This window comes from Dioscorea cayenensis, chromosome 7 (genome assembly GCF_009730915.1).
Source record: "Dioscorea cayenensis subsp. rotundata cultivar TDr96_F1 chromosome 7, TDr96_F1_v2_PseudoChromosome.rev07_lg8_w22 25.fasta, whole genome shotgun sequence".
Taxonomy (NCBI): Eukaryota; Viridiplantae; Streptophyta; class Magnoliopsida; order Dioscoreales; family Dioscoreaceae; genus Dioscorea; species Dioscorea cayenensis.
In genome coordinates this window covers 9,373,637-9,397,719 of record NC_052477.1, presented here as the reverse complement: position 1 = coordinate 9,397,719, position 24,083 = coordinate 9,373,637, and the positions used below count along the sequence as shown (strand labels likewise).

Here is a 24,083-nt window from a genome sequence, read left to right as displayed (position 1 = left end):
GCACTCTCCTCCAATTTCCTCTTGTTGGTCAATAGGTCTTTCAGGAACTTCGTATACTTAGGCATTTGAGCCAAAGCCTCAACAAAAGGAATGTTGATATGGAGTTGCTTGAACAAACTCAGGAACTTCTTATACTGTTCATCCCCTTGGTCATTCTTCAATCTAGAGGGATAAGGGATTCTTGGCTTGAAAGGTTAGGGTGCCACCTCTTTCTCTTTGTTTGCTCCCTCCTCAACCTCTATAACCTCGGGTGCGTGTTCTTTCGGTATCTCACTCAGAAGCCTCCCTTAAACCTCATGACCACTTCTCAAAGTGATCGCCTTCATATGTTCTCTAGGGTTAGTTTCCGTGTTGCTTGGTAAACTTCCATGTGGCCTTTCGGAAAGAGATTTCGTAATTTGCCCCACTTGATTTTCAAGATTGTGCAAGGAGGTGGTGTGATATTGAAGTGTAGCCTCGACTGATTCAAACCTTGTATTTGCCGATTGAACAAATCTAGCCAATTGCTTCTCCAAATCTGTCATTCGGGTTTCCAAGCCTGAAATTCTGTTTTCCACTTGAGGGGCTTGTTGTTGTTGTTGGAACCCTGATGGCCCCATGGTCTTTTGTAGTCCTTGATTACTCAATGAAAAGTTGGGGTGATTCTTTCAACCTGAATTGTAGGTGTTGCTGTATGGATTCCCTTGAGGTCTCATGCCATTACCTACAAAGTCAACATTCTCAACTGAAGAAATATCACCTATGACGATTGGGCAATCGGAGGGAGCATGTCCTCCACCATAACCGGTGCAATTAGTCACGGCCGCAACTCTATTCAAAGCTATAAGATCTAGCTTCTTACTCAAACTCTCCACTTGGGCCGCCAATGAAGTTACCGCATCAATTTCATGGAGACCGGCCACCTTTTTCTTCTTCCTAGAGATCCACTGGTAGCTATTTAACCCCATTTCTTCAATTAATTGACGTGCTTCGTCGGGGGTTTTGCTACCTAAGGTACCTCCTGCCGCCGCATCCAAGAGTTGCCTTGTACTCGGGTTCAAACCATTGTAGAAGGTTTGAACAATCATCCACTCCGGGAATCCGTGTTGCGGACACTTTCGCAGGAGTTCCTTGAACCTTTCCCATGTCTCAAATAGAGACTCCAATTCCAGCTACATAAAAGATGAGATCTCATTCCTAAGCTTTGCTAATTTTCCGGGAGGGAAATAACGGGCTAGAAAAGCTTCTACCATCTCCTCTCATGTAGTGATTGATGCTCTAGGTAATGAGTGTAGTCATTGTTTCGCTTTCCCCTTTAAGGAAAATGGGAAGGCTCTCAATTTGATGGCATCATCCGTCACACTATTTATCTTCAGCATGTCACACACCTCGAGGAAGCTCTCTATGTGATCTGTTTGGATCCTCATCGGCCAAACTATTGAATTGTGCGGGACTCGCTGCAGACATATGGATGAATGCTGGCTTTAGCTCGAAGTTTTGAGTCAGTAATTGGGAGGCGACAATACTCGATTGTGTCCCCAACATCTGAAGGTGCAGCATAATCGAGATAGTATTCATTGTTGCTCATTTTGTTACGCCATGTTTTCGGATCCTTCTACTTCCAAATCATTTGGATTAGAGTCGTTAGGGTATACGAGTTCTTTCCCTTTCCTTCGAAAGTGTACGTTCAAGCTCGGGGTCTCCTTTAATCAATATTGATGGATTCCCTCGGGTCATAACACTGGAGCTGCACCAAAAAAATAAAGAAAAAAGAAAAATCGAACGATGATAGAATAAGAAGATATGAATTAGGCGTGTGGTGAAATAGCTAAGAAAAACAAAGTGCAAAGTATCTCTAAACGCCTAGCTTCCCGACAATGGCGCCAAAAAAACTTGACAAGGTCCCCTTTGCGTATATCCATAAGTGCAGGTTTTGTCGAAGTAATAATCCCGGGTGAGCGGGGTCGAATCCACAGGGAGTATGGAGTAAAGACACTTAATTCGATTCTTAGCTATGTGGAGTATCAACAATGATAAGTGTTGTAATGATTCAATTCTCAGAAATTAAAAGCAACAAGTAAGAGAGCAAAAGTAAGGAGGAGGCAAGGCAATCGATAAAGATGGGGTACTCCGATGATGCTTCACCTAGGATAGTCGCTTCAAGTGCAACAACTCTCTATTATGCTTCCTAATCAATGCATTGGTGAGTCGTGGAAATCCTTACATACATAGTCCCAAATCTAAGGTCAACTATGACTAACTCTATACATGTCCCGGAGGAGAAATCGAACAATCTCAACACCTTGCACTCGCATAGAGTTGCAATGAGCTCTAGGGATTCCAAGTGATAAATCTCTTCCTAGATTTAGACCTAAACCTTTGGTCCAGGCGGAAGGTCCCTAGCCACAATTAAGCCCTAGATACTAAGATCATCTCAACGCTTCACTCCATTGCATGCGCAACTAGGCCCCAGCGGAGGTTCATCCCTTAGACCATTCACTCTATTATGGCTGCAAAGAACTCGAGGAACGGAGGTAGAATCTATCACGTCGGAGGAAGGGGGATGCTCCTGTGCCCCTCGACTCATCCTCTCAACCCTCTCCAACCTAGCTTTTGTCTAGCAGCTCGTGGTGTGTCACTCACTCACAAGGTTACCAACAAGAACTCTCAACCCTAGTGTCACTCTAGGGGAGATGTTCATACAATCAAGCATTCAAGGTTGGAACTCACAATAAATATCAATTTATTGAAAGCATAATAAAGAAGTTCAATGAAGCGAATACAACCTAGGGTTCACAATCACCCAAGTACCCACTAGGGGTTTAGCTCTCCATGGAGCTAAGTACAATCAAAGAAATCGAATGTAAAAGCAATGAATCCATAAAGAAACCCCCTCGATGGTCGTGTCGATGGTCTTGTGGAAAGTCCTCTACTCGTCGTCCAAGGATTCCTTCAAAACCTTAGCCAATACCCCTCGAAACCCTAGCCGACGCCCTCTCACAAGTTGGGGAAAAGATGGAGAAAAGAATACCAAAATCGGGGCTGAATCGGCTTTAAATAGGGATGGAATCGGGCAACTCCACAGGCGTGGACGATACACACGCCCGTGCGGAATTTCCACACGGGCGTGGATAATTTCCACACGCCCGTGTGGATTCTCTGTTTCTCCGGTTTCTCGGCCGGTTATGAACAGTGCTGCTACAGTACTTTCTACAGTGTTTCTATAGTGCTCTGCTATAGTCTTTGACCTGAATAACTTCCCAATTTCATACTTTCATCGGGGTAACTCAAACGGGCACACGTTCACGTTGTGAATCACTTACTTCTTCAATGATATATATGTTGGTGGAGCTCCTGTTCTTGTATGCATAAAACAGAATGCTTGAGTGTTACTGCCTTTGTGCCCCTCCAAATGGATGTGCTCACTCGAATGCGAGGAGGTTGGCACACACTCTAGCATCTCACACCTGTCCTATGTCTTCGCATTTGAATTTTAGCAAGATCTCCTCCAAAATAAGTGCATTATGATTCACATTGGCCTATTTCCTTCATACTCGGCCTCACAGCCCTACCTGCGTAAAAGTAACATAAAAACACATATATTAATGTAAAAACCTGAGAAAAGTAATACTCAACATAAGGAATGAACGCTTCGCATTCATATCGCACAAGCACTTATCAGAAAGCATAATAAAAGGTTTAAAGAAACAATAGCATCCTAGGGTTCACACATCCAAGTACCCACTAAGGGTTCAGCTCTCCATGGAGCTAGTTACAATCAACAATGAAATTGAATGTAAAAACAAGTAATCCATAGAAAAACCCCCTAAGTAGTCGAATGGTCTTGTGGAGTGGCCCCGTCTCCTCCAAAAGTCCCCTTGTCTAGCCTAGGGCAAATCTCGCCGAATCAGTGACGACGAAAGCTCCCCCAATAACCTTCTTCCTAGTGGAGCGCGGTGTCGAAGCCAGAGAACCACTCCAAAAGCCTTGCCAAAATCTCTCAAAACCCTAACCGCCACTCTCTTGAAAGTTGGGGAAAAGATGGAGAAAGGAATGCTGATATAGGGGCTGAATCGTGGCTTAAATAGGGCTGGAATCGGGCATCCATAAGCCCCTGACAACGCCCCTTGCGTATGTCCGGCAAGTGCACGGGTTTGTCGATTAATATAATCCCAGGTGAGTGGGTATCGTATCCACAAGGAGTAGGGAGTAAAAATAATTAAATTGTTTCTTAACCATGTGAAGATGAATAATGATTGTGTTGACAAGATGTAATGTAAACAAGAATAAAAGAAGTAAGAAAGAAACACACAAGTAAGTGATAGATAAATCGATATAAATGGGGTACTCGGATATTATTCCGCCTAGGACAATCGTTTCATGTGAAAAACTGACTATTATGCCTCCTAACTAATGCATTAATGAGTCGTGGAAATCCTTTAATACACGGTCCCAAATCTAAGGTTAACCTTGACTAACTCTATACCATGTCCCAGAGGAGAAATCGAACAATCTCAACACTTCGCACTCGGATAGAATTGCATGGAGTTCTAGGGATTCCAAGTGATAAACCCTCTTCCTATATATAGACCTAACCCTTTGGTCCAGGTGAGAGGTCCCTAGTCACAATTAAGCCATAGGTGCTAAAATCACTTCAACGCTTCACTCGGTTGCCTCTACAACTAAGCCCCACCAGAAGGTTGATAAGTGCTTGAGTAGGCATATTTTTATATATGTTTTACATGCATTGAGCATCATTTTTACCATGTTTTATGTCTCATATTGTGTATTTGGTGTTCTTTTATGCATATAGGTTGTGAATGCCTTGAAGAGTAAAAAGGAAGCAAAGATAGGCTATAAAGACACAATGTTGGGAGTTCTTGTTCAATTAAAGGACCAAGACACGAGAGGAGTTCATTAACATGGAGATGTGTGCCAACTTCCAAGAAGATTCAAGTCAATTCACTAGTTGGAAGGGTACAAAGGCAGCCACATCTTCATGTTCCTTCTCTTTATGAAGATTGCAAGACCTTTCAAAGATGCGTCGATGAAGAAAAGTCTTATAGCCTATCACATGGATGTGTGCCCAGACGTATGGCCTCAAGAGAAGAGTGTTTGGACGGCGTTTTGTGAAAAGTATTGTAGCAAAAGTACTGTTCATACACACGCGTGGAAATTCTTGCAGCCCAAGTGGGCGCGTGGAAAATCCACATGGGCGTATGGGGGCATGCGTAAGGCATAGTTTTTGGCTATAAATAGGCCATTTGCCCTATTCTTTGACATCTTTTGTGCGGCTCTTGATTGGTGAGACGGCTAGGGTTTGGAGAGGAGGTCTTTGATGATTTGGAGGGTGTTATTCACCAACTTTGATAGTTTCCTTAGTTGTCATAGCACTTGGGAAGCCACCGGTGACCTAGCTTCGAAGAGGAATCCTTCAAGACATTGAACTACCCACCAAGGCCAATCATCACGAATTCAAGGGGGGTTTTCTCTATGGTTTTTGTTGCTTTTCATTGTATTAATCATTGTATTATAACTTCCCCCATGGAGGGCTAAACCCTAGTAGGTACTTGGGCATGTGAACCCTAGGATCTATTATTTTGTATTGATTTGCTTTATGTTTCTAGTTAATCCGAGTTGATTTGAGTTTTAATCTTGTGTTCCCATTGCTTGCATGTTTTATTGATCCTTATGGTTGATTGTATATGCATGATTTGTTACTTTGATGAGAGAGAGGTCTCCATTAGAGTTAGAACTTCAAGGTTAAAGAGGATTGAGAGGGTGAGTCATGAGATAGTGGAGCGTCCCCTTTCTCTTTCGATTGAGATTTTCCTATCTCCGTATTCCCTAGACTCTATGCAACCATATTTGGTGTGAGGCGTGAGATGGAGAGATTTCTCCGCCGGGACCTTGTAGGGGTTAGGGATCCTTCGCCGGTAATTAGGGTTGGATCTATCTTTAGGAATTAGTTTCACTCTTAGGTGTCCCTAGAGCGTATTGCAGTCATATGGGGTGTGAGGTGTTGAGATTAAGCGATTTCTCCACCGGGGACTAGTACTGGTAGCTTGGAGGCAAGGGCTGGTAGTTCTTGGATTACCTCGACTCATTAGACTCGGCTTAGAAGCATTTAGCAAATCTTGAACTTCATGTTAGATCCTATGGAGAGCATTGCCTGGATACCTCATCTTTATTAATTGAGATTCTCCCTCAATTTCACCCTTGACATATTCATCTCCGGTATTCATTTCTTTGCACATTAGATGACCACACCTTTCCATTAATCATTAGGCTAGAAAGTAGAGAAGAAGTTAGTACTAGTAGCCCTGTTTCCTGTGGATTCGACTACCCGACTCACCGGGTATTTTATTACTTCGACATCCGTGTACTTGCGGTTTACACGCAACGGGAGCTCATGTCAAAGGTCATCCCCTAGTCCCATTCACTCTACTATGACCGCAAAGAACTCAAGGAATTGGAGGTAAGATAAATCACATCTGAGGGGAAAGGGGACGCTCCGCTACCTCTCGACTCACCCTCTAGACCCTCTCCAATCTAGCTTTGTCTAACTCTTGTGGTGTGTCACTCACTCACAAAGGTTAACAATATCAACTCTCAACCCAAGTAACACTCTAAGGGAGGATTCAATCAATCAAGCATTCAAGATTGGAACTCAAATAAAATCATCAATTAATGAAAGCGTAATAGAAGGTTTAATGAAAATAAATACATCCTAGGGTTCACAAATCCAAGTATCCACAAAGGTGTTTAGCTCTCCATGGATCTAGTTACAATCAACAATGAAATCGAATGTAAAAACAAGTAATCCATAGAAAACCCCCTTGATAGTCGTGACGATGGTCTTGTGGAGAAGCCTCGTCTCCTCCAAAGGTCCCTTTGTTCGGCCTAGGACACACCTTGCCGGAACGGTGCCTACGAAAGCTCTCCTAATAACCTTCTTCTAAGTAGAGTGTGATGTTGAAGCCGAAAAACCTCTCAAAAAACACTGGCAATACCTCTCAAAACCCTAGCCGCAACCCCCTCTCAAAGTTGGGAAAGAATGGAGAAAAGAATGCTAAATTGGGTGCTGAATCACGGCATAAATATGGCTGGAATCAGGCATCCACACGCCCCATGGATCTGCCACATGGGCCTGTGGAATTTCTGCACGGGCGTGGATAATTTTCACATGCCCGTGTGGATTATCTGGATTTCTATTTTTCGGCCGGTTGTGAACAGGTCCTGCTACAATACCTTGCTACAGTATTTACTACAATACTCTACTGTAGTAATGGCCCGAAACACTCTTGAATCCACGTTTTCATCGAGCTAACGTCAACAGGTGCACGTTTACATCATAAATCGCTTTGCTCTTTCAATAACCGGCTTTCATTAGTGAAGATCTTGCTATCTATGCACAAGCAGGGATACTCGAATGTGACTACCTTTTAATTTGTGTTACTTTGTGTAGATAAATAAGTCCTTTATACTTAGAACTTTGAGGAGTATACTTTGGGTAGACTTGAGTGAGTTTGCACACACACTTACACAATTTCGGGTTTTTTGTCCTTTTTGATTAAAGTTTTTAGCTAGAGCATTGATTTTTTGTATTTAATGTTGAAATTTCCCTTACTTGTAGAATACTCTCTTTGTATGCTTTGGTGAACCTAAGGCCAAGCACTTCTAATATTTCCTTTATCTATTCTTCATTGTTTTAATTTTTGCTTGAGGAGAAGCAAAAGCCTAAGTGTGGGGAGTTTGATAAGTGCTTGTGTGATAAGAATGCGAAGTTTTCTTTTCTTATGAAGAGCATTACTTTTATCAGATGTTATCTCTAATACTTATGCATTTATGTTATTTTCATGCATATAGGGTTGTGAAGCCGAATGTTAAAGAAAAAAACCAATGTACATCGTGAACACACTATTTTGAGCAAATCTTGAGAAGGGTCAAATGCGAAGACATAAGTCGGGTTCAAGATACGAGAATGTGTGCCAACCTCCATGTATTTAAGCTAGCACAATGGTTTGGAGGGGCACAAAGGCAGTCACGTTTGAGTATCCCGGCTTGTGTATTGATAGCAAGATCTTCACCAATGAGGCCGGTTATTGAAAAAAGGAAAGCGATCTACGACGTAAATGTGTGCTTGTTGACGTTATCTCGATGAAAACATGGATTCGAGAGTGTTTCGGGCTAGAACTGTAGTAGGGTACTGCAATAAATTATTGTAGCAGGTATTGTTCACAGCCGATCGAAAAAGATAATTCCAGAGAATCGACATGGGCGTGTGGAAATTATCCACGCCCATGTGGAAATTCCACAGGGGCGTGTGGATGCCCGATTCCATCCCTATTTAAGCCGCGATTCAGCCCTGATTTCAGCATTCTTTTCTCCATTCTTTCCCAAACTTGAGAGGGGGCTGCGGCTAGGATTTTGAGAGGTATTGGCAGGGATTTTGGAGAGGTTTTTCGGCTTCGACATCGCGCTCCACTTGGAAGAAGGTTATTGGGAGAGCTTTCATCGGCACCTATTCGGCGAGGTGCGTCCTAGGCCGGACAAGGGGACCTTTGGATGAGACGAGGCTTCTCCACAAGACCATCGTCATGACTATCGAGGGGGTTTTCTATGTATTCCTTGTTTTTACATTCAATTTCATTGTTGATTGTAACTAGTTTCATGGAGAGCTAAACCTCCTAGTGGGCACTTGGATTTGTGAACCCTAGGATGTATTTGTTTCATTAAACCTTCTATTATGCTTTCATTAATTGATGTTTTATTTGAGTTCTAATCTTGAATGTTTGATTGATTGAATCCTCCGTTAGAGTGATACTAGGGTTGAGAGTTCATATTGGTAACCCTTGTGAGTGAGTGACACACCACGAGAGTTATACAAAGCTAGATTGGAGAGGGTCGAGAGAGTGAGTCGAGAGGTAGCAGAGCGTCCTCTTTCCCCTCCGATGTGATTTATCCTACGTCCAATTCCTTGAGTTCTTTCTGGTCATAGTAGAGTGAATGGGCTAAGGGATGACCTTCTTCTAGGGCTTAATTGCAGAGGCAACAGAGTGAAACTTTGAAGTGATTTTAGCACCTAGGACTTAATTGTGACTAGGGACACCCTCACCTGGACCAAAGTGTTAGGTCTATATCTAGGAAGAGGGTTTATAACTTGGAATCCCTAGAACTCCATGTGATTCTATCCAAGTGCGAGGTGTTCAGATTGTTTGATTTCTTCTCCGGGACATGGTATAGAGTTAGTCACGGTTGACCTTAGATTTATGGCCGTGTATTGAAGGACTTCCATGACTCATTAATGTATTAGTTAGGAGGCATAATAGTCGGTTTTGCACTTGAAATGATTGTCCTAGGTGGAACAATATCCGAGTACCCCATTTATATTGATTGTCTTATCTCTCACTTACTTGTGCTTTTCTTTCTTGCTTATTTTATTCTTGTTTACATTACATCTTGTCAACATAATCATTATTCATCTTCACTTGCTTAAGAAACAATTTAAATAATTTTACTCCCTATACCCTGTGGATACGATACCTACTCACCTGGGATTTTATTACTCGACAAACCCGTGCACTTGCAGGACATACGCGAGGGGCGTTGTCAGTAATTGCTTAAATAAACCCAAGAATTTCTTGTATTGCTCATTATTTTGGTCATTCTTTAATCTTGAAGGATAAGGGATTCTTGGCTTGTAAGGTGGGGGTGCTACCTCCTTCTCCTTGTTTGCTCATTCCTCAACCTCCACGACCTCAGGTGATTTTACATTGGTTTTCTCACTTGGAAGCCTACCTTCAACCTCATGACCACTTCTCAACGTGATTGCCTTTACATGTTCTCTTGGATTGGTTTCAGTGTTACTAGGCAAGCTTCCTTATGGCATCTTCGATAACGACTTCGCAATTTGCCCCACTTGATTTTCAAGATTGTGCAATAACGCGGTGTGGTTGCGAAGTGTAGCTTTGATTGATTAGAATCTAGTATCTGATGATTGGATGAATTATGTCAAAGCTTTCTCTAAGTCGGTCATTCGGGGCTTGTTCTTGTTGTTGGAAACCCGGTGGTGCCGTGGCGTTTTGTTTCCCTTGATTATTCCAAGAAAAATTCGGATGGCTCCTCCAACCCGGGATTGTAGCTATTGCTATATGGATTTCCTTGGCCCCTCATCACATTACCTACAAAATCAACTTATTCCACCGAGGATGTACCGCCATTAGAAATAGGGTAATCTGATGGAGCATGGCCTCTTCCACATCCGTTACAATTCATCATGGCCACCAATTCAGGAGAAGTTAGAGTGTCTAACTTCTTGCTTAAGGACTCCACTTGGGCCGCTAACGATGTAACCACATCAATCTCATGGAGACCGGCAACTTTCTTCTTCTCTCTTGCATTCCATTGGTAGCTATTCAAACCCATTTCTTCAATCAATTGTCATGCTTCTCCGGGGGTCTTTCTACCTAAGGTATCTCCTACTGCTGCATCGAGTAACTGCCTTGATGCTAGGGTTCAACATATTGTAAAAGGTCTGAATAATCATCCGCTTGGGAAATCCATGTTGAGGACATTTTCACATGAGCTCCTTGAACCTTTCCCATATCTCAAATAGAGACCCCAGTTCCATTTGCATGAAGGAGGATATTTCATTCCTAAGCTTTTGCAGATTTTCCGGGAGGGAAATATCGTGCAAGAAAAGCTTCTACCATCTCCTTCCATGAAGTAATCGATGCTCTAGGTAATGAATGTAGCCATTGCTTCACTCTCCCCTTCAAGGAAAATGGAAAGGCTCTCAACTTGATGGCATTATCCGTAACACCATTGATCTTGAGCATCTCGCACACTTCCAAGAAATTCTCTATGTGACTTTTTGGATCCTCATCGGCCAAACCACTAAACTGGTTGGACTGCTATAATATGTGGATGAATGCCGGCTTTAGCTCAAAATTCCGAGCCATAATTGGTGGCCGAACAATACTAGATTGTGTGCCCAAAACTGAGGGTCTGGCATAATCAGAGAGTGTCCTCTGCTCATTATGTTCTGCCATGTTATCCGATCCTTCACCTTCTACTTCAGTTGGATTTAACGGTTCTTTTACAGGTTCTTTACCCCTTCTTCTAAGTGTTCGTTCAAGTTCAGGATCTCCTTAAACTAATGTCGAATGGTTCCCTTGGGTCATAACTTGGACATGTAACCAAAGAAAGAAAAACAAATTAGAATGATGATAAAGTAAGAAAGTGTGAAATAGAATAAACGATGAATAGCTAAAATAACAAAGTGCAAAGTGTCTCTAAAAAGCCTATTCCCCAGAAATGGTGCCAAAATCTTGACAACGCCCCTTGCGTGTGACCCGCAAGTGCACGGGTTTGTTGAAGTAATAAATTCCCAAGTGAGTGGGATATCGTATCCACAGGGAATAGTGATTAGAAACACCAAGATTGCTATTTAACTATGATGAAGATGACTCAATGATAGTGTGAATAAAATTTATGTAAAAAGAACGAAAAGAAATAAGAAAGAGATGTACGATAAAATGAGAGGAAAGGTAATCGATAAAAAGTAGGGTACTCGGACGTTGCTCCCCATAGACTTATTGCTTCAAGTGTAAGGCCAACTATTATGTCTCCTAAATGTTGCTTAATGAGTCGTGGAAATCCTAAAGTATATGGTTCCAAATCTAAGGTCAACCGTGACTAACTCTACACTATGCCCTAGTGGAGAAATCACTCAATCTCAACACCTCACACTATGTACAGTTGCAAGAAGCTCTAGGGATTCCAAGTGATAAATCCTATTCCTATGTATAGATCTAACCCTTTGGTCCAGGCGAAAGACCATAGTCACAATTAAGTCCCAGGTGACAAAGTCACTTCAACGCTTCACTCTGTTGCTCGCGCAACTAAGCCCAAGCGGAGTTCATACTTTAGCCCTTCACTTTAATATGACTGCAAAGAACTCTTGGAACATGGAGGTAGGATAAATCACACCAGGAAGTAAAGGGGATGCTCCGCTACCTCTCGACTCACCCTCTCAACCCTCTATAATCTAGCATTGTCTAACACTCATGGGGTGTCACTCATCCATAAAGGCTACCAAGATAGATTCTCAGTCTTAGTGTCATTCTAAGGGAGAAATCATTCAACAAGAATTCAAGACTGGAACTCAATTAAAGACATCAATTAAGGAAAATATAATAAAAGGTCAATGAAACAATAACATCCTAGGGTTTACAAGTCCAAGTTCCCAGTTGGGGGTTTAGCTCTCTATGGAGCAAGATACAATCAATAATAAAATCAAAAGTAAAAACATGTAATCCATGAGGAAAACCCCTCGGTATTCGTGTCGATGATCTTGTGGAGTAGCCTCATCCTCTCCAAAGGTTCCATTGTTAAGCCTAGGGCACACCTCACCGGATCGATGCCAATGAAAGCTCCCTCAATAACTATCTTTTAAGAGAAAAGTGGTGTCAAAGCTGTAGAACCACTCTAAAAGCCTTGCCAAAGGCCCTCTAAACCCTAGCCGCAAGCCTCTCAAAAGATGGAGAAAAGATGGAAATAAGGATTCTGAAATCAGAGTGAATCACGGCTTTATATAAGGCTAGAATTGGGAATCACAAGGGCGTGTGGAAAGTCCACACACCCGTGTGAATTTACAGGAATCTAAATTTCAGCGGTCTGTGAACAGTAACTGCTACAGCAAATTTCTACATTACCTACTACAGTACTTCGTCAAAAAACACTCCCGAATTCACACTTTTCATCGAGGCAACAGAAATAGGTACACGTCTATGCTGTAGATTGCGTCGCTTCTTCAAGTAAAAGCACATTTAACGGGAACTAACTTTGCACAAGTCGGAACACATGAGTGTGACTGCCTTTGTGTCCCTCCAATTTATATAATCCATTGATCACAATGGAGGTTGGCACACACTCATATGTCTTCAAGCACAAATTGTGTCTTCTCATGTGTTCATTTCAAGATTCCATCAACATAATACATTCACAATCTACTTTGGCTTCTTGCTTCTCATTTCACTCCATAATCCTATATGCGCAAAAGAACACAAAAACACATGCATTAGCGATAAAATCTGATGAAAAGTAATGCTCATCATAAGAAAAGAATACTTCGTATTCTTAGTAAACAAACACTTACAAGAAATTCAAAGAAACACGGTCCTAAACCCAAGGAAGAGTGATACTCTCACTATGCCCCGGCGGAGAGGAATACTCTCAACACATCACACAGTGTGGGACTGCTTAAGGCTCTAGGGACTCCAAGTGATAAACTCTATTTACTAATATAGATCTAACACTTTGTTTCAGACGAAACATCCCTAATCAAGATTAAGCCCCAGCACTAAGGATTACTCAACACTTTACTCTGTTGCTTGCGCAACTAAGCCCTAGTGGAGTTCCTCTTAGCATTTCACTCTATCATGATCACAAATAACTCTTGGAAAGTAGAGGTAGGATTAATAATGTTGAAAGGGAAAGGAGACGTTCCACTACCTTTCGATTCATCCTCTCAACCCTCTTCAATCTCGCTAAGTGTAACTCTAATGAAGTTGTCACCTATTCAATGGCTTACCTAGATAGATTTTTTAACCCTAATGTTACTCTAAGGGAAAATCAAATCAACAAGTTCACAAGATTGAAACTCAATTAAAACATCAATTAAAGGAAATATAATAGAAGTCAATGAAACAAAATCATCCTAGGGTTTACAAGTCAAGCACCCACTAGGGGTTTAGCCCTCCATGGAGCAATACAAAATCAACAATGAAATGAAAAGTAAGTGCAAGCAATCTATAGAGATAATCCACTTGTCATCCGTGTCGATGGTCTTGAGAAGCCACCTCATCTTCTCCAAGGACTCCTTTGTCAAGCCTAGGGTACATCTCCCCGAATCAATGTTGACGAAAGCTCCCCCAATAGCTCTCCTTCAAAGGAACTCGATGTTGAATACCATAGAACCATTCCAAAATTCTAGCAAAAACCTCTCCAAACCCTAGACGCGCTCTCCCCAAAAGATAGGTAGAAGATAGGAAAAAGATCCCCAAATCAAACTCTCAAAGCGGTATTTATAGGTCAGAAATCGGGCATCCACACAGGCGTGTGGAATTTCGACACGGCCGTGTGGATTTCTAGGTTCCATTTTTTCTACGCGTTCTGAACAATGCGGTAGAACACATAGCGTCTTGCTTTATAGCACATTGATGGAGCTCTTAACAATGTTACACAAGTTGGAGCATATGCGTGTGACTGCTGTTGTGCCCCTCCAATTTTTGTATTAACTTGAGCATTTTGGAGGTTGGCACACAACCACATGTCTATGAGCACAACTTGTGCCTTAATCCTTGTTCGGTCCAAGAATTTCCTTAACAATTGCATCTATGATCTACTAAATTCACAAAAAGAACACAAATACACACGAATGAACCATAAAATCTGATAAAAGTGATGCTTAATGTAAGAAAAGTATACTTCGTAATTCTTATACACAAGCACTTATCAAAGTCCCCCACATTTAAGCTTTTGCTTGTCTTCAAGCAAAAATAAAACACTCAACCATCTAAGAAGGAAAATTGAAAGTGCTTGGCCTTAGGTTCACCAAAAGTGTGCAAAAGAGTCAGTCGAAAAGTAAGGGAAAATTTAAACACCGAATAAGAGAAATCATTGCTTTACCTAAAAACTTGAATAAAAAATGACAACAACCCAATATTGTGTAAGTGTGTGTAAACTCACTCAAATCAACCCAACATGTACTCCTCAAAGTTCTTATTAAGAGGGACTAATTTATATACAAAAAGAGAAGGTAGTCGCTTTACACATCCTCCAAGGTATCCCTTTCCTAGGCGTCCACCAAGATGGCTTTCACAATTTCGAGGTAATAGCTTTCACTCATCCTATGAGATAGCTCTTTCTCTCATTAGGGCATAACTAGTATCCGACTTATGAGAGTAGCTTCATAGTTCATAGGTGGTAGCTCTTTCCACCCCCAATGCACAAACAAAACAAACACTTTGTTTTTCTTTTCATTCATTTCATCATTTAATTTTTTTTAAAGGAATTTGATAAATGCTTGTGTATAAGTAATATAAAGTATTATTTTCTTTCATTGAGCATTACTTTCTCATATTTTATCACTTATTCGTGTGTATATTTGTTCTTTTGTGCATGTAGGGTTGTGGAGACAATTGTGGAAGAAAAGAACCAGAAGTAGATCATGGATGCATTTCTTGATGAAGTTCTTGGATGGAACAAATTTAAAGACACAAGTTGTGCTCAAATACATGTGGGTGTGTGCCAACCTCCACTGTGCTTAAATGAATACGCAAAGTGGAGGGGCATAAAGGCTGACCCACTCACGTGTTCTGACTTGTGCAATACTAACAAGATCTTCGTCAATGTGATTTCATTGAAGACGCAATGCGATCTACCTCATGGATGTGTGCCCATTCATGTGGCCTCGATGATAAGAGTGGATTCAGGAGCATTTCGGAGAAGTAGTGTAGCAGTTTACTGTAGCCAATTATTATTGCAATTCACTGTAGCAATTACTATTTACAGCGTGCGGAAAAACCAAAGTCTGCAAATCCACACGTCTGTGTCAAAATTCCACACGTCCCGTGTGTATGCCCGATTCCAGCCCACTATGTATACTATGACTTGAGATGTTTTGAAGAATCTTTTTCCCATCTTTTCCACTATTTTTCTCACATCTTTGGAGGCGCTCAAGGCTAGGGTTTGGAGAGGCTTTGCCAAGGTTTTTGTAGCTGTTTACGGCCTTCGACATCGCGCTCCTTTGGAGGAGAGTTATTGGGAGAACTTTTGTTGGCATCAATTCACGAGGTGTATTCTAGGCTTGACAAGGGAACCTTTGGAGAAGACGAGGCGACTCCATAAGACCGTCGATACAGAAACTACAAGGGAGGTTTTTATCTATAGATTGCATGTTTTCACTATTGATTTCATTGTTGATTATGTATTTCTCCATGGAGGGCTAAACCCCTAGTGGGATGCTTGAACTTGTAAACCCTAGGATGATTTTGTTTTATTGACCTTTATTATGCTTCTTTAATTGATGTTTTAATTGAGTTCCATCTTTGAATGCTTGTTGTATTGATTTTCCCTTAAAGTGAAACTAGGATTGAGAATCCATCTTGGTAATCCTTGTGGATGAATGACACTTGATTAGGATTAGACAAAGATAGGTTGGAGAGGGTCGAGAGGGTGAGTCAAGAAGTAGCGGAACGTCCCCTTTCCCTTCTGGTGTGATTTATCCTATCTCAACATTCCAAGAGTTCTTTGCGGTCACGATAGAGTGAAGTACTAAGAAATAAACTCCACTGTAGCTTAGTTGTGCAAGCAACAGAGTGAAGTGTGATAAGTGTCTAAATGTATGTATTTTAGTGTATATATTTGATGTATTTACCATGTATTTCTATAAGGATTAATACCCGTTTTGTGCTTAATCGTATGTTATTTTCTTTGCATGGAACAGAAACGCCATGGAGAACACGAAGATACAATTTGGGTGATAAAGAGAAGAAAACCAGGTCGCGTACTGTAGCATATTCATTGGGTAGATACTGTAGCTAGAGACTGTAGCAGTGGTACCGTAGTGTTGGCACTGTAGCAAAATCACTGTAGCTGCCATTGTAATACCTGGAGAGTTTTCAAGTTAGAAATTGAACCATAGCATATGGCCTCAATGCTGCCCTGGATGGAGCCTGGGATGATTACTGTAGCTATTGAAGAAGATGATTTGCTTGAAGGCATAGTGGCTCAATGAGGTGCTCATTGAGCCAGTGTAGAGACTATTCTGAGAGCTTTTTGTGTACTTTGCCTACCCCAAACGGCGTCAATGAGCCCTCATTGAGCCGGTATACCACGTCAATGAGGTTCTCATTGAGCAGGTATACCACCCATGTAGAGGCCAATTTATGATAGAGGTTGGAGGGTATATGAGGGTATCTTGAAGGCCATTTGAGGGACTTTTAGGAGGACTCTTGGTAGCCATTAGTTGGGAGAGAAAAGGATAATGAAGACATCATTCTTGGGAGTGTTTTGGCTTGAGGCCTGGAGAGATCAAGAGCTTGAACTTCAAGGGAAGAGCTTCATCATCAAAAAAGGAGGAGCATTCGGCCTTTCTTGGGTTAGAGGAATCGTCATTCGGCTGGAATTCTTTATCCTCATCATCATTCGGACTAGGGAGTGTAATTTATGCATTTACTTCTTATTTTTGTTAAGTTTGAGATACTTGTTTGTATGATGGCACACTAGACCCCAAGGCTACCGGATGTAGGTGAACCTTGGGGGGTTCATCATGTATTTTGGATGCTACACTTATATTTGGAATGCATTGGTGTGATTTATGGTTTGACTCATTTTGTTTCATGCCTAGAACTATTATGTGGAGAAATCCTTAGTTCTTGTTTGAGTTGTACACATAGACGTGACCTACTCGCATGTAGTAGATCGTTAATGAGCTAAAAGGGGTAATCTTTGACCAATATACCGAGAAATTGGATGTAGGTAGCCCCTCCGAACCATGAGGATAAACTTAGGTTAAGTGTGTCCATGTTGTGTTATCTCCATTCACTTAATGCAATCGTAGAAATATGATTAAGGAGAGATCCTTGTCATCATTTGTACGGGATTAGGGTTTAACCTTCGAGAAATTGGGGTTGAACTATTGTTGAGGTCCGTCGGTCTAAATCATCTTTGCTATTTTATTCTTATGCATCCATACATCATGATGACCCCTCATGGGGATGCTTGTCCTTAGGCCTATTTTTATTATCATTTCTTTTGTGATCTCTTTGCTTGCCTTGGAATTATTATACTTGTCCTATATTTACATTCTTGCATGTATTAGAGTAGTATATCATGCTCAAGTTGTAAGGTTAGATAATAGGTGATGGATGAGTAATAAGAGCTCCTTACCCCCGTGGAATACGATCCTTGGGCCCTCTTTCAAGGTATTACTTGGCGACCCCATACACTTGCGGGTGGTCAACCAAAGTGTTGATGTAATCCTTAGTCTTGGGGCTTAATTGTGACTAGGGGTCTTTCGCCTGGACCAAAGGGTTAGATCTATATTAGGTAATATTGTTTATCACTTGGAGTCCTAGAGCTTTAAACAACCTTGCACAATGTGAGGTGTCAAGAGTATTCCTTTCAGCTAGGGCATAGTGTAGGGTTAGTCTTGCACTTGAAACAACAGTTCTAGGGTGAGCAATGGTCGGGTGCCCCATTTTCTATTAATTGCCTCTCCTTATTCCTATTGAGCTTTCTTTTCTTTTCTTTAATTTTATTTATATTGATATTATTTACACAACTCATTAATCAATTTCACAATAGTTAAATAGAAATACTTGTGTTTCCGAGCACTATTCTCTATGGATACGACTACCCACTCACAAGGGTACTTTATTACTTTGACAAATCGTGCCACTTGCGGTACACATATGCAAGGGATGTGTCAAAATTCAAACAAGAAATATGCTAAAATAGTCCCTTAAGTGTTAAACTTGAGTTTCCATTAAGTTTAATGAATGAGTAGTGCAATAAAAGATAATCCGGTAAAAATTCCCTAAAATTCAAGTAAAACTAGAGCATGATAAAATTCAATGTTGAAAATTTTCCTAAACTCAAGAATACAACCATTGCAAGTAAGGTGAATCGCTGTTGGCTACATTAGCATGAACAATGAACGCACAAGTACAGAACATGTGAAGTGTGAACTCCCCCCCCTCCCCCTCCCCCAACACTTAAGATATATGTTGGCCTTAATGTACACATGCAAGCATAATAAAGATGTAAAACAACAAAAACATGTGTGTGAAGATGGGAAATTGAGACAATACACCCTTGAACTCCTAATATTGCATTCGATGGAGCTATATGCATTGATAGTTGAGTTCCAACAGGTTGTGGAGCACACACGGCCATATGGAAAACCACATGACCATGGCAATGACTATTACTCAATTCCGAGACTCACAAGACCATCTGCACATATACACAAGGGGGTTCGGTAAAGCTCAACAAAACACAATAAAATCGAGTCTATAAAGATATAAAAATGAAATACAACTCGATACAACTGAAAAGCAATAAGTTAAACTCAGAAGGAGAATCCTTTCGGAGTACTACAAGTCAAACATGAAATACAGAAAGAAAATAAAAAACATAAAGACATAGAAAAATAAAGACGCCTCAAGCGTCGATGTCATTCTCTGCTGGTGCTGAAGCTGCTGCTGCTATGGGTGATACTAGTGCTGCTGGTGATGGTGAAGCTGGTGATGCTAAAGATGCTGGAGCTTGGGGTCGCATAACAAAAGGTGAGGTCACGCCTCGCTTAAGTAGCTGGTGTAATGTATCGAGATGTGCCATCACCATAGCGTGGTTCACAGCCTGTGTCTCACAAACCTCAACAAAGTTTGCTTGTAACACCACTACAACACTCTCAAGGCTCTCAAATCGATCATGAGCTCGAGATGGAGAGAAGATATGCACCGGAGGTGGCTCCCGTACTGTAGGGGATGCCTCTGTGTCTATCTGTTCCTGGTGTGGATGAGGAGTAGGCTGTGAACCCTCGGCTGCATCACCCTCACCCTCAGCTGTCTTTGGTGGTGGCATCATCATAATATATACACCATCTCTATACCTCCTCACCATACCCATCAATCTCATGGTCTCCAAGTCGAGGGGATACGGAACAATAATCTTCTCAACCCTCTAATCGTGTCTAATAGACCCATTTCCATGATGAGTCTAGTGATGTATGGGTATGAGAAGAGTACTTCTACCTTCGCATACTACTACTGGTGATGCAGGTACTCAGCCATAATGTGGCTAGGTGGAGTGGCTCGCTCTGTACCATTGAATACAAGTCTAACAACTCATGTCGGCTCAAAACTCCGGTGTTGTCACCACGTCCATTCACTGATCGGCTGAGTACGGCATGGATGTATCTGTAGGATGGTCATGAAAGGCATGTAGCATTGGAAACTCCAGGCTCATACTGTCCCTGGCCAAATGGTATATGGTAGGCGCTGTGGAGTCAAACTGCCAGGGTAATCTGTCGGTAGCTGCTAGTACTCCTCCGTGTCATTGTAAGCCTCGTCATAGAGCCCAAGTCGGACCAAAAACTGTGTCACGCTCATGCTATAGTAATGTCCAAAGGCTCTGATTGTATGGTGTCAATGCTAGTAAAAGCTGGAGTATAATTGGTCGAACTCGAAAGATGGAGCACCTCCAATGTCAATATACGGATAGCTTGCTCTCAAATAGGCAATAAACATTGCCAGCTACCCATAGAAAGAAGCTCGTCTACCTCCTCTACCATCTTATCGCCTAGTTGTATCTCTCTTAGTGCGCTCAGGTCAGGAAAGCGCGACTGGCCGAACATGAGCTTCCACAAATGCTCAAACCGAACTTGATGTTCAGGAATAGGAAACTCCATTTGCTCTGGCGAAGGTTCACAAGGACGCTTACCGGCCGCTTTCTTTGATCTGGGACCCATTCTTGCAAGCATTGGAAAAGAAATCATCAATTGAAACATAAAAACCAATTCTGTAGAATTCCACAAGGTTGTGTGGAATTTCCACATGGTCGTGTGGTATTTCCACACGCCCATGTGGATCTTCGGAGCGTGACAGCTGCATTGCTAAAATAACCAAAAATCTAATTCTACATCTCCAATGCTTCTATAATCATCACACATTTATTCACCAGCAGTTTAATCATGAAATCCAAGCAAAATTGGACCAAAGCAAGTAAAATAAAAGAAGATTATGAAAGGAAAGGGGAAAAGAGACTTACCAACAAAATAGGGATCGAAAACTTCGAGAACAACCCAAAAACAACCCACAAATCCCATATATAGAAGCGGAGAAGGCCGGGAACGTGAAAAGAAGCGTTCTTTGAGTGTGGAGGCATTTAAATATGAAAAGGCACTAGTGGGTTTTAAAGAAAAATCATGGCCTTTTGTGTTCTGTACATCCACACGGGCATTGTAGCTTCTAGTTCTCCCAAAAAAAATTTCTAAGTGTTCCACATGCCCCTGTGGAAATTCCAGATGGGCATGTGGAAATTCACAGGGGGGCTCATAGGGGAAACCACATGCCCTGTGTGCTCTTGGGATAGAGATTTTCTTTGCATTGTAGGTGCCAATGTATGGGTTTGTTTGATAGCGTCTGTTCTGCCTAATAACGTTAACTTATTAAGCTTGCCCTATACCCATATCCGAAGAGGAAAAACCACTTGGATCACCATGAGATCTCCAACTATCATAAGGAGGTCTGGAAGCTTGAGATATTAACTACATGGTATCCAACCTCTTTGTAATAGCCTCAACCTTTGTTGCGAGAGTAGTAATGGCATCCAATTGATAAATCCTCGCTTTCCTCACTGACTTGTTCCTTTTAGAACTCCACTGATAGCCATTGCTTGCCATTTGCTCGATTAAACTATAAGATGCACTCGGTTGTTTACTGCATAAGAACCCTCCTGAAGCTGCATCAAGTATCTACTTTGTGATATAGTTCAACGCGTCGTAGAAGATTTGGATTTTCATACATTCTACTATTTTATGTTACGAGAATTTTCTTAATATCTCCTTGTACCTCTCCCAAGTGCCGTACAAGGATTCAGATTCCATCTGCAGGAATGAGAAGATATCACTCCTCAACTTGGTAATTTTCAATGGAGAGAAATATCTTGTGAGAAAAGTCTTGGCCATCTGCATCCATGTTATGATAAACCCTTGTGGTAATGAATTTAGCCATTGCTTTGCCCTTCCTTTCTCCCAGAATGGAAAGAGTCTAAGATGCGCAACATCCTTAGACACATTGATCAAATTGAAGGTTTTGCAGATTTCAAAGAAATTCTTCAAGTGTTCATACAGGTCTTTATACTGAAAAACATTAAACTGGCACATCTACTGCACCATCTATATGAAGTTGGGTTTGAACTCAAAATTTTTCGCCGTGATAGGAGGATGTACAATACTAGACCCCACTCCTTCCAAGTTTAGTTTGGCAAAATTTGAAATGCTTTGTTCTTGATTCCCAACCATTTCTTCCTCTTAAACCATCTCAATACTCACTTCCACTGACCCGACTTTGTTTGGTTGATTTGCCTCAATCTTCTTTGAAAACTTCGGGATTGGGTCTCGGTGGTAGAGACGATGTGTTCATTCTAGTCATATAATTATTCCTTCACTGAACGAGATGAAACAAAATAAACTAAAGATTCAAAAGTAAAATAAGAAAAGAAAGATAAGATAAATGATCAAACAAATGACAAGGGATCTTCTTAAATATGAACAATATAAACAATTTAGATCACCAGAATAGTAATTTTCCTAAAAGTTGCTAGTCTTCAGCAACGGTGCCAAAAACTTGATGAACTCTCTACAAGTGCATGGATCATTACCAGTAATAAAGTTGACAACGCCCCTTGCGCATGTCCCATAAGTGCACGGGTTTGCCGAGTAATAAAATCCCAGGTGAGTGGGTATCATATCCACAGGTAATAGAGAATGAAAATACTTAAGTTATTTCTTAACTAAGCGGAATATGAATAGTGATTTGTGTGGTAAGAAGTAGTGCAAACAAATGTAAAAGAGACAGGAGAGAAAGCACAAGTAAATGAGAGGTAATTCAATCGATATAAATGGGGTACTCGGATATTGATCCTCCTAGGACAATCATTTCAAGTGCAAAAACCTTCTATTATGCTTCCTAACTAATGCATTAATGAGTTATGGAGATCCTTTAATACGTGGTCCCAAATCTAAGGTTAACCATGCCTAACCCTATACATGTCTCGGAGGAGAAATTGAACAATATCTCAACCTCGCACTCGTATAGAATTGCAATGAGTTGAAGGGATTCCAAGTGATAAATCCACTTCCTATATGAAGACCTAACCCTTTGCTCCAGGCGGAAGGTCCCTAGCCACAATTAACCCCTAGATGCTAAAATCACTTCAATGCTTCACTCCATTGCACTCGTAACTAAGCCCCAGTGGAAGGTCATCCTTTTGCCCATTCACTCTATTATGACCACAAAGAACTCGAGGAATTGGAGGTAGAATAAATCACACCGGAGGGGAAAAAGGACCCTTTGCTACCTCCCGATTCACCCTCTCAACCCTCTCCAATCTAGTTTTATGTAACTCTCATGGTGTGTCACTCACTCACAAGGGTTACCTATAAGAACTCTCAACCCTAGTGTCACTCTAAGGGAGTATTCATACAATCAATGCATTCAAGATTGGAACTCAATAAAAACATCAATTAATGAAAGCATAAAAACAAGGTTCATTGAAACGAACACATCCTAGGGTTCATAATCCAAATACCCACTAGGAGGTTTATCTCTCCATGGAGCTAAGTACAATCAATGAAATCGAATGTAAAAGCAATGAATCCAATGGAAAACCCCTTGATAGTCAAGACGATGGTCTAGTAGAGAGTCCTATACTCGTCCAAAGGTCTCTTTGTCCGGATTAGGATACACCTCGCCGGATCGGTGCCGACAAAAGCTCTCCCACTAACCTTCTTCCAAACAGAGTGCGATGTCAGAGCCGTAGAACCTCTCCCAATCCCTAGCCAAAACCTCTCAAAACCCTAGCCGTAATCCTCTCTCAAGTTGGGGAAAAGATGGAGAAAAGAATTCTGAAATCATGGCTGAAATCGGCCTTTAATAGGGCTGGAATCGGGAATCCACACGCCCATGTGAATATTTCACACGGCCCATGTGGAGTTAACGCACGGGCGTGTGGAATTTCCACATGCCCGTGTGGCTTCTCTGGATAACTCCTTCTTTGGCCTTATGTGAACAGTACCTACTACAATATTGCTACAATGCCCTACTACAATACCGGTCCAAAACACTCCCGAAACCATGCTTTCATCGAGGTAATGTAAACGGGCACACATTTACATCGTAGATTGCTTTGCTTCTTTAATGAACGGCCGCATTGGTGGAGATCTTATTACACATGCACAAGCCGGAATACTTAGAATGTGACTGCCTCTGTGCCCCCTCCAAATCATTGTGCTAGTTTGAATACAAGGA

The 24,083-nt window shown here is 41.5% G+C and overlaps 2 non-coding genes across 2 annotated transcripts; both read left to right on the top strand.

Moving 5' to 3' along the window:
- Positions 1–1,077: 1,077 nt before the first annotated feature.
- Positions 1,078–1,184, top strand: LOC120266031. The gene has a single exon (XR_005537874.1). It is a non-coding gene; the product is annotated as a small nucleolar RNA R71 (small nucleolar RNA).
- A 9,354-nt stretch (positions 1,185–10,538) lies between these two features.
- LOC120266009 lies at positions 10,539–10,645 on the top strand. The gene has a single exon (XR_005537852.1). It is a non-coding gene; the product is annotated as a small nucleolar RNA R71 (small nucleolar RNA).
- Positions 10,646–24,083: the final 13,438 nt, after the last annotated feature.